Source organism: Bufo gargarizans, chromosome 2, assembly GCF_014858855.1.
Source record: "Bufo gargarizans isolate SCDJY-AF-19 chromosome 2, ASM1485885v1, whole genome shotgun sequence".
Taxonomy (NCBI): Eukaryota; Metazoa; Chordata; class Amphibia; order Anura; family Bufonidae; genus Bufo; species Bufo gargarizans.
The window spans coordinates 683474823-683480822 of NC_058081.1; positions in this window are offsets into that span (position 1 = coordinate 683474823).

Below are 6000 nucleotides of genomic sequence, written 5' to 3' on the forward strand. Positions count from 1 at the left end.
AATAAGTGTATATTTATTGGTTTGGGTAAAAGTTATAGCGTTTACAAACTATGGTGCAAAAATGTGAATTTACGCACTTTGACTTTCTGTGCACCTGTCATGTTTCCTGAAGTTCTACAATGCCCAGACAGTAGAAACACCCCACAAATGACCCCATTTGGAAAGTAGACACCCTAAAGTATTCGCTGATTGGCATAGTGAGTTCATGGAAGTTTTTATTTTTTGTCACAAGTTAGCGGAAAATGATATTTTTTCTTTCCCTCATATTCCACTAACTTGTGACAAAAAATAAAATTTTACATGAACTCACCATACCCCTCACGGAATACCTTGGGGTGTCTTCTTTCCAAAATGGGGTCACTTATGGGGTATTTATACTGCCCTGGCATTTTAGGGGCCCTAAAGCGCGAGAAGTAGTTTGGAATTCAAATGCGTAAAAAATTCCCTGTGAAATCCTAAAGGTGCTCTTTAGAATTTGGGCCCCTTTGCGCACCTAGGCTGCAAAAAAGTGTCACACATGTGGTATCGCCGTACTCAGAAGTAGGGAAATGTGTTTTGGGGTGTGTTTTTACATATACCCATACTGGGTGAGATAAATATCTCTGTAAATTACAACTTTTCCCATTTTTTTATACAAAGTTGTCATTTTACAGAGATATTTCTCTCACCCAGCATGGGTATATGTAAAAAAGACACCCCAAAACACATTGCCCTACTTCTCCTGAGTACGGTGATACCACATGTGTGACACTTTTTTGCAGCCTAGGTGCAAAAAGGGGCCCAAATTCCAATGAGTATCTTTCAGGAGGGCATTTTTACGCATTTGGATTAAAGACTTCTTCTCACGCTTTAGGGCCCCTAAAATGCCAGGGCAGTATAAATGCCCCACATGTGACCCCATTTTGGAAAGAAGACACCCAAGGTATTCCGTGAGGGGCATGGCGAGTTCATAGAATTTTTTTTTTTTTGGCACAAGTTAGCGGAAATTGATTTTTTTTATAGTTTTTTCTCACAAAGTCTCCCTTTCTGCTAACTTGTGACAAAAAGTTCAATCTTTAAAGGACTCAATATGCCCCTCAGCGAATACCTTGGGGTGTCTTCTTTCCGAAATAGGGTCATTTGTGGGGTGTGTTTACTGTTCTGGCATTTTGGGCGGGGCTAAATTGTGAGCAACCCTGTAAAGCCTAAAGGTACTCGTTGGACTTTCGGCCCCTTTATGCACCTAGGCTGCAAAAAAATGTCACACATGTGGTATCGCCGTACTCAGGAGAAGTAGGGAAATGTGTTTTGGGGTGTATTTTCACATATACCCATGCTGGGTGTATAAAAAAAAATTAAAAAGTTGTAATTTACATTGATATTTCTCACACACAGTATGGGTATATGTAAAAATACACCCCAAAACACATTGCCCTACTTCTCCTGAGTACGGCGATACCACATGTGTGATACTTTTTTGCAGCCTAGGTGCGCAAAGGGGCCCAAATTCCAATGAGTACCTTTTAGGAGGGCATTTTTAGGCATTTGGATTCCAGACTTTTTCTCACGCTTTAGGGCCCCTAAAATGCCAGGGCAGTTTAAATACCCCACATGTGACCCCATTTTGGAAAGAATACACCCCAAGATATTCCGTGAGGGGCATGGTGAGTTCCTAGAATATATATTTTTTTGGCATAAGTTAGCGGAAAATGTTTTTTTAAGAGAAAAAAAATAAAAAAAATTCCGCTAACTTGTGCCCCAAAAATATATTCTAGGAACTCGCCATGCCCCTCACGGAATACCTTTCCAAAATGGGGTCACTTATGGGGTATTTATACTGCCCTGGCATTTTGGGGGCCCTAAAGCGTGAGAAGAAGTCTTGAATATAAATGTCTAAAAAATGTAACGCATTTGGATTCCGTGAGGGGTATGGTGAGTTCATGTTAAATTTTATTTTTTGTCACAAGTTAGTGGAATATGAGACTTTGTAAGAAAAAACAAAAAATAAATTTCCGCTAACTTGTGCCAAAAAAAATAAATCTATGAACTCGCCATGCCCCTCAAAAGTGATCTTTATAGCGCCGCAGCGATTTTACAGTGTTTTTGCAGTGATCAGAAAAAAATAATTCTGTCACTGCGGTGGGGCGGACTGAACGCAAGTGTGCACACAAGATCAGGCTTGATCGGGCGAACACTGCGTTTTTTCTAGAGCCTATAGAACATGTCCTATTCTTGTCCACAATTGCGGACAAGAAAAGGCATTTTCTATATAGTTCTGGCAATGTGCGGATTCGCAAAATGCGGAAAGCACATTGCCTGTGTCCGTGTTTTTCAGATCTGCAGAGTCCGTGTTTTGCGGATCCGCGGATCCGCAAAACACATACGGACGTCTGAATGAAGCCTTACAGGGGGGTGATCAATGACGGGGGGTGATCATGGGTTAATAAGGGGTTAATAAGTGACAGGGGGGTGTAGTGTAGTGTGGTGCTTGGTGCTACTTATTGCAGAGCTGCCTGTGTCCTCTGGTGGTCGATTTAAGCAAAAGGGACCACCAGAGGACCAGGTAGCAGGTATATCAGACGCTGTTAACAAAACAGCGTCTGATATACCTTTCAAGGGTTAAAAAAAATCGCATCTACAGCCTGCCAGCGAATGATCACCGCTGGCACGCTGTAGATTAAATCATTTATCTTTGGATCCTGTGAGCGCGCGTTTACAGGAAATCTCGCGTCTCGCGAGATGACGCGCCGGCGCATCAAGGAGGAATAACCCGGCCACCGCAGGACTCAATCCTGCGTTAGGCAGTCGGGTAGTGGGTAATAGTGGCCCCTGCCCCCCATGCATGTAGCAGTGTAGTTGTGCCGTCATAGTTCATATGACTGAATATTTAAGGACCTGCGAACTGCTAAAACCTGCGATCAGTTGTTATGGCAACCTGAAGTAGGACCTGTGAGCTTCTATTGTCTGATAAGGGACATGTGAGCGTGTGTATGGCATTTAGGATTTAAGTGAAAGGCTGGCAGGCTTCTATTGGCTAATGCAGGTCATTTTTGGGGAATATCTCGGGAACGGTACGTCCTAGAGAGCTGAGACCCCCGCAAGATTTCTTTCCAGGTAGCAAGGGATGTGTATACCTAGTTTTGTTGAAATGGATGGTTGCGTTTTTGAGTTTTCGCGGAACATACACACATACATACATACATCCTTTTTATATATATATATAGATAAAGAACCTTAGATTGGGAAGAGTGAAGCTAAAGACCCAAAACCTAACAGAAACAATGTTGCAGTTCAAGACTGTGATAAACATGTATAGGGCTTCATTACAGGTCAATGGGAATGACTAAGCAGTTTTATATCATAAATAACGTCTGACAGAGTTAAATCAGATGGTAAACCAGACTGTCAAAAGGTCACTGTGTGTGGTTTTCTCTCTCCAAAGCTCAACTCTTCATAGTCCCTTATAAGAGTAGTTGAAAGTTACTAACTTCTCAGTTAACAGGCTGGAAATCCCCATAGTCTTTTAGTATGAACTGTCTGTGCATGAACACATTCCGCAATCCAGTGCAAATACAGTGCAATAACCGCAAATGAGCAGAATATAGCCTATAAAATACAATTCAACAGTACAAAACAGTACAAGTGCAAACAAAACTAAAGTAGTGAGTTGATGGCTTTGAAAAGCCACAATAGGGCCAAAGGTCCAAAAACATCCAGACTCCAAAGTACCCTTTCTCCAGGGCACTAGATACATACAATGGTAAAGGATCCTATCACAGGCCTTATTGCTTTGGCACCAGACTGATTACTACTTTTGCAAAATGAACACACAATAACCACACTCAAAGCGTGCATCCAGTTATAAAGCAACCTTGTATAAATAAACAGTGCATGTGAGTATAAGAAACTTTGTAATATATCTTATTAAAGAAAAATGCTTCTATCTGCTTTTATCAGGCTGCTTTGCGCTTTTCCTGCTTTTGACACTGGAGTCTATGGAGGGGGAAGGGGATATCAAGCACAACGACTCTGCAACTGAAATTTGTAAACCTTAAGAAGGCAGCAAGGTTCACCTAAGGATAGGTTATCAGTATAAAAAAAAGTTAGAAAACCCCTTTAAATTGATTTACATGGTAACTGATTTACTTGGCAGATTCATTTAAATTTCAAGATCACTAACAATTATGTCACACTCTACATTTAACCTGGGGTAAAAATATACAAAAACACCATATACACACATAATCAGTAATTCATTTGGATAGAAAATCTTTATTATTCCAGAATTGGATTTTAATCTATTTTTGTGGTACCGCGATGGGATCAAATTGAACCCCATTTAACAATTAGTTTTTATCAATTGCAATATGTTGCTCACCTACCAGTATACAGCAGGGTCATAGCTGGTAAAAAAAAAAAAGCATTATTGACTTTTTGCCATAAATACTAAAATGTTCTACCATCTAATGTCTGATAAAATTATTCATATACAGTATAAATAGTAAGGTGCCCTTCAAGAGTTAATAAGATTTATCCACTTAAGAAATTGACATTATATCCCTAAGATATGTCTCCATTTGCTAATCAGTGGGCATCCCACTCCCAACAACTGTTCACATGAAGGGACCATCGTGCTATGTGGACTAACACAGGTCCTTCTGTTTTTGTACTGTATTAATTTTTGCACAGTGCCACTTCGGTCCACTGCAACTTGGATGAAACTATGTTGCAGCTCTCTGTACAGCTCTTGGTAGTGGTCCCAAGGGAAAAGCAGAAGCAGAAGACTCACAATATACCATATACAGTGCCTTGCAAAAGCATTCACCCCCCCCCCCCCTTGACTTTTTTGGTGCCTCACAACCTGGAATTAACATGGATTGTTTGAGGATTTGCAGAACATGCCTACAACTTTAAAGATGTTTTTTATTTTTTATTGTGATGTGAAGCAAACAACAAATAGGACAAAATAACAGAAAAGGTCAATGTACATAACTATTCACCCCCTAAAGTCAATACTTTGTAGAGCCGCAAAATACTTTTGCGGCAATCACAGCTCCAAGTCGCTTTGGATAAGTCTCTATGAGCAGTCGCCACATCTTACCACTGGGGTTTTTGCCCAATCCTCCTTGCAGAACTGCTCCGGCTCCTTCAAGTTGGATATTTGCGCTTGTGAACAGCAATCTTTAAGTCTGACCACAGATTTTCTAGGATTGAGATCTGGGCTGTGACTCGGCCATTCCAACACATTTACATGTTTCCCCTTAAACCTCTCAAGTGTTGCTTTAGCCGTGTGTTTGGGGTCATTGTCCTGCTGGAAGGTGAACCTCTGTCCGAGCCTCAGATTACGCACAGAGTGGGACAGGTTTTGCTCAAGAATATCCCTGTATTTAGCACCATCCATCTTTCCCTCAACTCTGACAAGTTTCCCAGTCCCGGCTGCTGAAAAACATCCCCAAAGCATGATGATGCCACAACCCCCGTGTTTCACTGTGGGGAGGGTGTCCTTTGGGTGATGTAATGTGTTGGGTTTGCTCCAGACATAGTGTTTTCTTTGATGGCCAAAAAGTAAAATTTTAGTCTCATCAGACCAGAACACCTTCCTCCATACATTTTGTTCAGGTTTGCTGTTGTGCCATGTTATTTCCATTTGGTTATGATAGATTTGATGGTGCTCCTGGGGATCATCAAAGATTTAGATTTTTTTTATAATCTAACCCTGACTTGTACTTCTTAACAACATTACCTTACTTGTTTGGAGAGTTCCTTGGTCTTCATGGCAGTGTTTGGTTAGTGATGCCTCTTGCTTAGGTGTTGCAGCTTTTGGGGCTTTTCAAAAAAGGTGTGTATATGTAATGACAGATGATGTGACACTTAGCACACAGGTGGACATCATTTCACTAATTATGTGACTTCTGAAGGTAATTGGTTGCACCAGAGCTTTTTATGGGCTTCCGAACAACAGAGGTGAATACATACGCACATGACAATTTTCTGTTTTCTATTTGTAAACATTAGTTTTAT